The sequence below is a fragment of the Bison bison genome, unplaced genomic scaffold (assembly GCF_000754665.1).
Source record: "Bison bison bison isolate TAMUID 2011002044 unplaced genomic scaffold, Bison_UMD1.0 scf7180017864064, whole genome shotgun sequence".
In the NCBI taxonomy this organism is placed as follows: domain Eukaryota; kingdom Metazoa; phylum Chordata; class Mammalia; order Artiodactyla; family Bovidae; genus Bison; species Bison bison.
In genome coordinates this window covers 3,559,912-3,571,167 of record NW_011494636.1, presented here as the reverse complement: position 1 = coordinate 3,571,167, position 11,256 = coordinate 3,559,912, and positions in this window count along the sequence as shown.

The window sequence follows — 11,256 nt, the reverse complement described above, 5'->3', positions numbered from 1 at the left end:
CACCATCTGCAGTGATTTTGGAGCCCCCCAAAATAAAGTCTGACACTGTTTCCACTGTTTCCCCATCTATTTGCCATGATTTGATGGGACAGGATGCCATGATCTTCGTTTTCTGAATGTTGAGCTTTAAGCCAACTTTTTCACTCTCCTCTTTCACTTTCATCAAGAGGCTTTTTAGTTCCTCTTCACTTTCTGCCGTAAGGGTTATAGCAGGTATAGGTGAAGAGAAACCTACACCAGGTATAGGTGAAGACAAAAAGCTGGAAGAATTGAGTCATTGTTTTATAGTTTTAAAACATTGTTATTCTCAAGAAAATCTGAACAGCCATAAAGAACCTGTTTATACCTTGACTTGTCCCTTTCCTTACTGACTACTCCTACTAAAAATTCCACCAAAGAAATTATTTTAAAGATAAATGCCAGGACAATAGGTTTTTCTTGAGGAACATATATGATTTCTTTCTTTAAAAAAAAAAAAACTTATTGGAATATAGTTTTTTGGGCCTCCTAGGTGGCTTAGTGGTAAAGAATCTGCCTGCCATTGCAGGAGATGTGGGTTTGATCCCTGGCTTAGGAAGATGCCCTGGAGAAGGAAATGGCAACCCACTCCAGTATTCTTGCCTGGAGAATTCCATGACAGAGGAGCCTTGTGGGCTACAGTCCATGGGGTCACAAAAGAATTGGACACCACTGAGCAGCTAAAACAACAAAAACAAATCATACACTGAGTAAGCTAGAGCCTCACAGCAGGAGGTTCCTTGAGACTTCTGCCTACTGGGGGCTGCGCATACACTCAGAAGGGGTGAACACGTGAAACAAGTGCCGAACAAATCTGCCAAACAAACAAAAATAATTATAGTGTAAGTAACTTTTTGTGTTTAAGGACTGTACTTATTGCTGGCATACAACCTGAAAATGGGATTGTCCTGATGCTAAGAGTCATAAGCAAACTCAGGCCCTCCAGCCTTTAGTTTGACATACCCTAATAGCCCTTTACAGAAATAATGTCTTGATTTATTTTGGCAGTTGCTCTATTTTTATTATAACTATATCAGATATCTGATATGTAATATACATATATAATTCATAGATATTATACATCAAATATGTGTATAATTAAAAGCATCAAATGTCACTTCATTAAGGCTTAACTTGAATACATCTTTTGAAATAGCCAACCTATTACTACAACCCAGCCCCACACTTATAATTCTCTTTTTTGCTTTATGCTTTATATATCATTTCTCACTTTCTAACACAAATATGATTTACTTATTTAGTATATTTGTTATTTATTGTCTTTTCTCCCTATTAGAATGTGAGCTCTATGAAGGCAATGAGTTTTTGAGTTCCTAAAACAAGTATTCCCTATATTATAAAATAGTTTTTAAAATTTACAAAAGACCTAGATGTTAAGGTGTTGATTTTAAATACATGTATGTTAAACATTAGTATTATAAAGCTTCTGTGTTCTATAAATAAATGAGCCTTAAAAATGGAATGCATATGTACAAAACTCAGAAAAATGCTCAAATATTTCACCTCTTCTTTTTCCTTTCCTGTCAAATGATAACATTCTAATTTCTGGGCTGGGAACTCAGAGATCTGAACTTATTAGAATAAAGTAAGGCAAAGGACTCTGAGATGTTTGCACTTTTCTTTTTGGCAACTGGCTTCAAGGATCTGAGGTAGGTGGAACTCTGACTATAACATATAATACATGTATAATTCATTGATATATTCCAAGTATTAGAATAGTGTCTTCCATATAAGTAATGAATAATTATTTGTTGACATGATTTAGAATATTGTGACTCTATGCAGAATCTGAATATTATCTATAAAATATATTTCTTTGATCAGTTTTATAGAACATATGTTAGTCATATCTTCTTAATTCTTGGCACCTATTTAATCTCTTCTTAGTTACTTAAATAAATACTGACTTTCCTAAGTCAAAGCATTCCTTCAAAGTTTTTATTTATTGAAAGAGACTGTTACTCTACTTTGGTCTCTTCTTCATATTGTGTAGTTTTCTCCTATAGCATGTGTAATGAATAAAGACAGAAAACTGGAGTTTTATCTATTTCTTGGATCTTTTTTCAGAATGAGCATTCAAAATTTATAGTTATAATTAGTACTAAATTAACCAGTCAAGAGGAAAAACACATGGCCCTATGCATATATACAGTGATCTCTATTTGTAAAATCCCATTGTCTTCGATGAGTCACTAATTTCAAACACACATTTCTGCTCCCTATAACTAAAATACATTTATTGACATTTAACATTTTCAGACTTTGAATAGCATTAGAGTCCATCTAAATGAAAGGCCCTGGATAGCACAAAATGTCTTTTTTTTGGTACCAGGCTTTACCTAAACTACTCTGTTCTTATATTTCCTAAATTCTCCTTCCTTGTACAGTCATTGATAGTGCAAGGGGGCTCACATCCAAGAGAAGAGAAAAGAGGACTTTATTTTTTCAGCTTCACTAAGGTATAATTCACAAATAACAGTTATATATAGTTTAGTTATACAATTTTAATGTATCTAATGTAAGTATATATAATTTATAAATACAAATGATTACAATAGTCAACTTAATTAAATACCTATTACTTCCCATAGTTACTTTTATTTTTTTGGTGCTAGCACTGATGATCTACTCTCTCAGCACGGGTACGAATGACCAATTCGGTAACATTTTCAAGGTGCATTATGTTGTAGTGTTTATCAGTACTTCATTCCTTTTTATTGCTGAAATATTCCATGGTATAGATATACTACACTTAATTTGTCCACTCATCATTTGTTGGCTATTTGGGTTGTTTTTGCTTTTTGTCTATTATGAACAATGGTACTAATACTTGCAAAAAGATTTAAAATATTTAGGAGGGTCAGTGGGAAAAACATTTGACTAGGAATTCAGAAACCTAAAAGGTCCACTTTAGCTTAGGAAGTAATTCCATGTTCACTAAAGATCTGACTAAAATTCCTTTGACTTTCAACAGTTGATTATTTTATATATTTTTTTTGTCTTTTTCAAGTGTTTGGCTTAAGACCAAAGTCCTGCAGCAGAAGAAACATTAGGTTATTACAACCATACATTCTACACTGTAGCTAGGAGGTGCACTTACTATTGCAATTCATCTTAATTTTTTTTTAACTTAGTCTACTGTACAGTTTGGAGAATACTTAAAAGTTCAATTTTATATTGCTCCTCTTTGGAGAAAAGATGCTGTCCGTTATACCAAATGACAGAAATCCTAATAATAAAAAACAATAATCTGAATGTATTGTACTGAGGAAATATTTTCACTTTTCTCTGTGTTACTTCTGGCAGGGAATGGACAAATCCTTAAATCTTGCCATTTGTCACCTCAATCTAAAAATCATCTTGCTCCTTTCTTATACATAAAGATGACCTTTAAGGAGGACGTTTAAGGATCTGGAAAATTCTAGATGACCATTTTAAACTGCTTGAAAGTGGAAACAAACATCCTATTTCCTCTGACCATTCTCTTGGACAATGGAGATTTTAATTTTTCATTGAAATATAATTGATTTACAGTGTTGTGCCAATCTCTTGTGTACAGCAAAGTAATACACATATGGATGTACTCGTTTTGAATATTGTTTTTCACTTATGGTTTATCACAGGAAATTGAATATAGTTTCCTGTGCTATACATTAGGATCTTATTATCCATCCTCTATGTAATAGTTTACATCTGCTAATCCTAAACTCCCAATCCTTTCCTCCCCGACTCCACTCCCCCTTACCAACCAGGGGCCTGTTCTCTATTTCTGTGGGTCTGTTTCTGTTTTATAGGTATGTCCATTTGCGCCATATTTTAGATCCCACATATATGTGATATCGTGGTATTTGCCTTTCTCTTTCTGACTTATTTCACTTAGTATGATAATCTGTAGTTGTAAATGTTTGGTTTTGAATGGATGGGGAATCTTAGGGTCAAAAAACTGGTAACTAATTAACGTGCTTATCAACAAGTGAAACCACTTCTGGACATTAACAGTGAAGAAAATAACATACAGCAGTATACTTCTAGCGGAGGAGTCACTGGCGACCCACTCCAGTACTCTTGCCTGGAAAATCCCATGGACGGAGGAGCCTGGTAGGGTGCAGTCCATGGGGTCCCTAAGAGTCGGACACGACTGAGCGACTTCACTTTCACTTTTCACTTTCATGCATTGGAGAAGGAAATGGCAACCCACTCCAGTGTTCTTGCCTGGAGAATCCCAGGGACGGGGAAGCCTGGTGGGCTGCCGTCTGTGGGGTCGCACAGAGTCGGACACGACTGACGCGACTTAGCAGCAGCAGCAGTATACTTCTAGAACTTAATAGAATACATACCCCTCAAGAGACAGCTAAAACCTAGGAAAATTCATAACCAAGAATAACCTTCCCCCAATTCTTACTAACACCTGTGAAAGTTGCGGATGAGGCGTGAACTTCTTGGTCGTTTCCCCGGAAACCGCAGCCACACACGACGTTTGCCCGCACCTTGAGGAGCGCCTGTAGAGACAGGTGTTCTTCGGCTATGTTTTGCGCCTGCGCAGGCCCACTGCGCCCACATACTGAGAGGCCCGGATGAAGGACAGGGAGACGCGCCGTTGCCATGGCAGCCGGGTCCTGGCCGCTGCGGCTCAGGTGCTGGGGTTTCCCCTGCCTCATTGTCAGAGCTTAAAACGAGGAGAGGCGCACGCCCCCGGCCATCTTTGTGACTCCAGCCGCTGCGTCTTACACAGGCAAGAGGGGATATAGAGGGAGCTAAGGGAAGGATGATGCAGAGATATCTACGGAGGGAGGGAGGGTAAAGGGGTAATATTCTGGGACAGCTGGGAGGAAAGGTGGGTAGAGAAGCGAGTGAGACTTTGTGTTGGCGCCTCATCCTCTGAGTCTGGGGTCCACAGAGCTTGGCTCTGGCCCGGAAGCCTGGCAGTTTCGCCTTGTTTAGCTTTGTTTGAGGGAAGCCCCTTGGAGGGTAGCTTCATTTCTAATTTTTGTCATATTCTTTCGCCTCATCCCTGGGAGAGAAAAAAGTCACTCTTGAAATATTAGTTTCCATGAAGAGGCTAAGACATTGAGTTAGTTGGTGGTACCTTGGGACCCTGTATAGAAATGAAAATTACCACAGATGTTTGTAAAGTATTACTTAGCATCATACTATGTGACAGATTATTATGACTTAAAAAGTATACTCATGGGATCACAGTCCTGGCAGGATGTAGAAGTAAGAATGGGCCATATGGCCTCAAGATGTTATTATGGGTTCGGTTTTGCTTAACTACTTATTTTATATGATAAAGAAGTTCTATTTGACGTTCCTCCCATTTTCTTAGATTTTGAGCTTAAAATAGTGTAAGACAGGAGTCAATAAATTAAAGTATGATTTAGTTTTTGAATCCTGAAAGAAAGTATCAAAATTGTGTGTATTTGTGGACCTAGTTGGGCTTCCCTGGTGGCTCAGACGGTGAAGAATCCGCCTGCAGTTAAGGAGACCCCAGTTTCATCCCTGGGTTGGGAAGATCCCCAGGAGAGGGAGTGGCTACTCATTGCTTTATTCTTGGTTGGAGAATTCTACCAGACAGAGGAGCGTGGAGGGCTACAGTCCATGGGGTGGCCAAGAGTTGGACACCACTGAGCGACTAACACATGGACTTAGACTCACAGTAAAAGATCTGCAGTCACATACCCACATGGGATTTAGCAGACACATAGGAGGAGGGAATTAATTTCTGTCTCTTGCTTAATAGTTAATAGTTCCCTATTAAGAGGGTTGTTCTGGCCTAAAACAGGTATATAGAATTTTGCTGATGATACACATTGAATGCGTGAAACTCATAAGGAATATGTGTTAGTTTGTGTATGAAACTGAATATGATTCAGTTTGTGTGAGATGTATTTTTGTTCCAGAATGTTTACTGTGTACCATATGGCCAGTACCGTGGGGATGAAGATTAAAAGAAGTGAAGGGGACTGATTATCCTGTGACGCATTTGAAAAAGGCTTAAGGGACTTGGTAACGCGAGTTTATGATATATGTTCTTTGTTTACTTGGGAACCAGCCATGGCTTTTTTGAAGTTATAGGGAAGGAATGGCACTTCTTGTTTGATGAACTTCATTTACTTCCCTGAGTCACTTCAACTATGGTTTTTTTCTTTTGAATTACGGCATAATAGTTTAATTTCATAATAACCTAAAAGTTTAATTTATAATTATTTGATTTTTATTTATTTTGATGATTCTGTGTTTTAGTTTTGAATTTGAGTTTTCACATGGTTGTGAGATACTTTGTAAATAATAATATGTATTTACTAAAGTTTTCAGGCAACCATTTATTTACAGTTGAGACAATGTTTTAATAAAACTAAGGGAAAGCACTGTTGAGTTCGGTAGAATTCTTATTCTAACAGTTATGTAACGTAAACATCTTGAAATAATAAATTTCCAGATTTCTGATCAGAAAATGAAGCACATTATCCTAAGGCATTTGTGACTGTGAAAAAGTTTTATTTATGTGTTTTGGGTTACAGTGAGTTTTAGTTTATTCTATCTACATCATTCATGACACCCTTACTTTGAATGGTTAGGTACATAAACACAACAGCTTGCGTGATTTAGCCTGTCTTGTGGCTTGTTGTTTAGTCTCTAAGTTGTGTTTGCAACCCAGTGGACTACAGCCTTCATGCCTCCTCTGTCCATAAGGATTTCCCAGGTGAGAAAACTGAAATGAATTGTCATTTCCTCCTCCAGCAGATCTTCCTAGTCCAAGGATCAAACCCGAGTCTCCTGCATTGGCAGGGGGATTCTTTTATCACTGAGCGACCAGGGAAGCTCAGGCAGTGATAAACTCATTCTGGAATACTGATTTGTTTTCTTCAGATCACTTCAAAATATTAGTGCTCTCAACCTCTGATTTATGAATTATTGAAGCATTACTTTGACTCTTTTAAGAAAGTCTATGTCCTATTTTTTAGCTGAAAATAAATAAATAGAAGGAATTACAGTCCAACTAATACAGTAGAAATAAATTATAATTATGTGGTTGAATAATTAATATTTAGTGTACCTAAAACTAACTTTGTGTTGAGCGTTAAGGGGAAGTAATATTAAGAACTCTGCAGGGTAAAGGTGACATTTAAGTGAAATAGAATTTTAAGTCTTGAATTTAGTTATTTAGACAATGATCATTTATTTTATTTTTGACTTTTAAAAATATTTGTTTTTCATTGATGATTGGTTTACAGTATTGGTTTGATTTCTGTCATACATCAGTATGAATTAACTATAGGTGTACATATATCCCCTCCCTCTCAAATCTCCCTCCCACCTCCTGCCCATTCCTACCCCTCTAGGTTATTACAGAGCCCCAGTTTGAGATCATTTATTTTAGACTAAGCATTACCATGGTACTCTACATTTGTTTGAACATTCTCTTGAATTTCATAAGTTGGCAGTTTTTTGCTAATTTGCATGTTATAATAAAGGTTAAAATAAACCTTAGGGATCATCTAGCTCACCTCTTTTTGTAAAGCTTCAGTCTCCCTTTAAAACATGCTATGATCAGCTTCAGAGCTATGTATAAACATTTGATCAACAGAGAATGCAGCTCACTTCAGGACAAGTTTGAAACTGTAAATTATGCCAAAATTTGCTCCTGAGTTTCTAGTCCTTGGTACTGGTCTTAATGTTTGAAATTATGCAAGTCCAACCCTTCTTCACAGAATGACTATTTAAATATTGTAAAGCAGTTGTCATGACTCTTCTTTAGGGGATTTCTCTTCTTTAGGCTGACATTCCTAGGGTTTTCAAGTAGTCCTCAGAATCTGACTTTAAGGCATTTTATTCTCATAACCTGCCTTTGTCCCTTCTCCTTGTCCTTTATCCCCTTTTCCCCTGGTTTACCAACCTCTGAATGTGTTCCAGTTTCTTTTGTTCTCTAAACTGTAGAAAACTGGATACAGAGCTTTATGTTATCTGTTCTTTAGCCAAGTCTCAGTCTTGGAGCCCATTTATGTTTTTGTTCTCATAATTTTTTAAATTGAAGTATATTTTATTGAAGTATTCTTGATTTACAGTGTTGTATTAGTTTCTGGTTACAGCAAGCTGATACACACACACACACATACACAAACACATAAATACACACACACTTATTTATATTCTTTTTCATTCTAGTTTGTCACAGGACATTGAATATAGTTCTTTGTGCTATGCAGTAGGGCCTTCTTGTTTGTCTGTTTTATATATAGCAGTATGTATCTGCTAATCCAAGACTCTTCGTTAATTATCTCCCACCCCCTTTCCCTTTTAGAAGCTATATGTTTGTTTTCTGCGTCTATGAGTATGTTTCTGTTTTGTAAATAAGTTCATTTGTGTCATACTTTAGATTACACATATAGGTGATATCATATGGTGTTTCTCTTTCTGCTTTACTTCACTTAGTAAGATAATCTGTAGATCCATCCATGTTGCTGCAAATGGCTTTATTTCATTCTTAGTTTTTGTGGCTGAGTAGTATTCCACTGTATATATGTACCACATCTTCTCTATCCATTCATCTCTTGATGGATACTGAGGTTACCTCCATGTCTTGGCTATTGTAAAGAGTGCTGCTGTGAACATTGGGGTGCCTGTGTCTTTTTGAATTGTCTCATTCTTTTAACTTATATTGCACATAGTACTGAAAACCCTTATCTCTTCTTTTAGCTAGTGCTGGTACAGCTAGTGGAAAGATGGCCTCCCACATGCTTTCATTATCATTTGATGGAAAAAATAGAAATCTTGCTTTAGTAAAATTGGTACCTGGTTAGGTGGTCTGGTCAAACTTTTTGGAAGAAGTGAAGCTAATGGCCACAAAAAGCTTGTAGATATTTATCAAATCAAACATAATACCTCTCATTTTATATCTTTAAAAATATGCCTAGATTTCACATGTTCTTGACATCTGTACTTTCTACTTCCAGACAGGTTTTTAGGTAACTTAATCTTGGTGTTAGAGCAAGAAAAGGCAGGTATAGAAACAGGGTCCCAGGTGTTTGGGGTCCTGCGAATCATATTTCTACAGTTCTTTGAAATTGGACCTAAAATTCTAAGTGTATTTACAGAGCATTGCTCTTTTTGTTTTTGTTTTAAGTCAGTAGCAGAAAGTATGCAGATTATTGCTGTATATTTCTACCTCTGGCTATTTCATGACAATTAGATATACATAAACAATTTTCCCTCAAGCTTTTTCTTTTTGAAAAGATAATATGACATCAAACTGACCCCTTCTGTCTCCTTTTAGAACCTTTTCCAGGGGCACATTTATGTTCAGGTCATATTGGGAAATTCCATGTACTTTTATGTTTGTTCTTTTTCAGACTGTTCTCTTGTCTGGAGTAGATGATGAACTCTCATATCAATATTCAAAATACATCTCAACTTGCCTTGATATTTCCAATTTTAAACTTAGTTGCTTTTTAATTCTTCCTTCCACAGTCCTTTATACCTTTGTTCCACTTACCTGCATTTTCAATTTATGTTTTGTCTACATTTGGAATGTATGTATTTGACTTACATTTGTCTTCTGTATCAGGGCTCAAGAGCATATTTTATAATTTTTAGAGACATGTTGTAGGTGTTCAACAAATAGGTTTGTTAACATTGTAATGTATATTCACATACATATATAGTATGCTCACACACACAAAGACATGTTATAGGTAAAGATTGACATGCATCTTTCATTTGAAAAATTATGGGCCAATAATTAGGGCTTGGAACTGACCTCAATTTTCAGATAACTGTATGGTTTGTTTTCTTAAAAATGACTAAAATTTATACACCATTTTCACAAACATTTATTAATTTTCACCTGACATTCTTATTTATGGTCACTGCCTTCCAGATAGTAGTAGGCATTACAGTTTGTTTTTTATATAAAAAAATATTTTATTTAGAATTTGACAGCAGTTTGACTTCTGTGGAAATTAGCTTTTACCATAACTAAGAGTCAATTGTTACATAGTTAAAAAAAACCCTCTCAGATCAGAAATTATAATTACACTGAATAAATTACCAGAAGGATTGAGAAACTGAGGATCACAATTAGTATAATCATTTTAATTTGAATATAAGAAAATGTGTGTGAGTAAGACTAAAAAGCTGATTCATCGGCTCAGACCTGGACAAGGAGTTTTAATGATTGGCAGGGGATGTGGAAAATCCTTCTCTGATACTCAGATAGTCTTCTTATATCTGCCTTATTAAATCTCCTTGTATATTAGGCTGTCAGGAATTGGGGGGAGATGCAATGGTTATTAGGAGTGGTATACCTAGAAAACGAAGATCATGGCATCTGGACCCATCACTTCATGGGAAATAGATGGGAAAACAGTGGAAACAGTGTCAGACTTTATTTTTTTGGGCTCCAAAATCACTGCAGATGGTGACTGCAGCCATGAAATTAAAAGACGCTTACTCCTTGGAAGAAAAGTTATGACCAACCTAGACAGCATATTGAAAAGCAGAGACATTACTTTGCCAACAAAGGTCCGTCTAGTCAAGGCTATGGTTTTTCCTGTGGTCATGTATGGATGTGAGAGTTGGACTGTGAAGAAAGCTGAGTGCCGAAGAATTGATGCTTTTAAACTGTGGTGTTGGAGAAGACTCTTGAGAGTCCCTTGGACTGCAAGGAGATCCAGCCAGTCCATTCTGAAGGAGATCAGCCCTGGGATTTCTTTGGAAGGAATGATGCTAAAGCTGAAACTCCAGTACTTTGGCCACCTCATGCGAAGTGTTGACTCATTGGAAAAGACTCTGATGCTGGGAGGGATTGGGGGCAGGAGGAGAAGGGGACGACAGAGAATGAGATGGCTGGATGGCATCACTGACTCAATGGACGTGAGTCTGAGTGAACTCCGGGAGTTGGTGATGGACAGGGAGGCCTGGCGTGCTGCGATTCACGGGGTCGCAAAGAGTCGGACAGGACTGAGCGACTGAACTGAACTGAACAAATACCTAGAAAATGTCTGGCCTTTGTAAGTCTCTATTTTAGGATATACTGATATGTTTATTCTGAACATCCCATAATTTGTGTTTCTATGTGTTAATTAGCTTACCTTTAGCATTAATCTTGGAGAAGGAAATGGCAACCCACTGCAGTGTTCTTGCCTGGAGAATCCCAGGGACGGCAGAGCCTGGTGGGCTGCAATCTATGGGGTTGCACAGAGTCAGATACGACTGAAG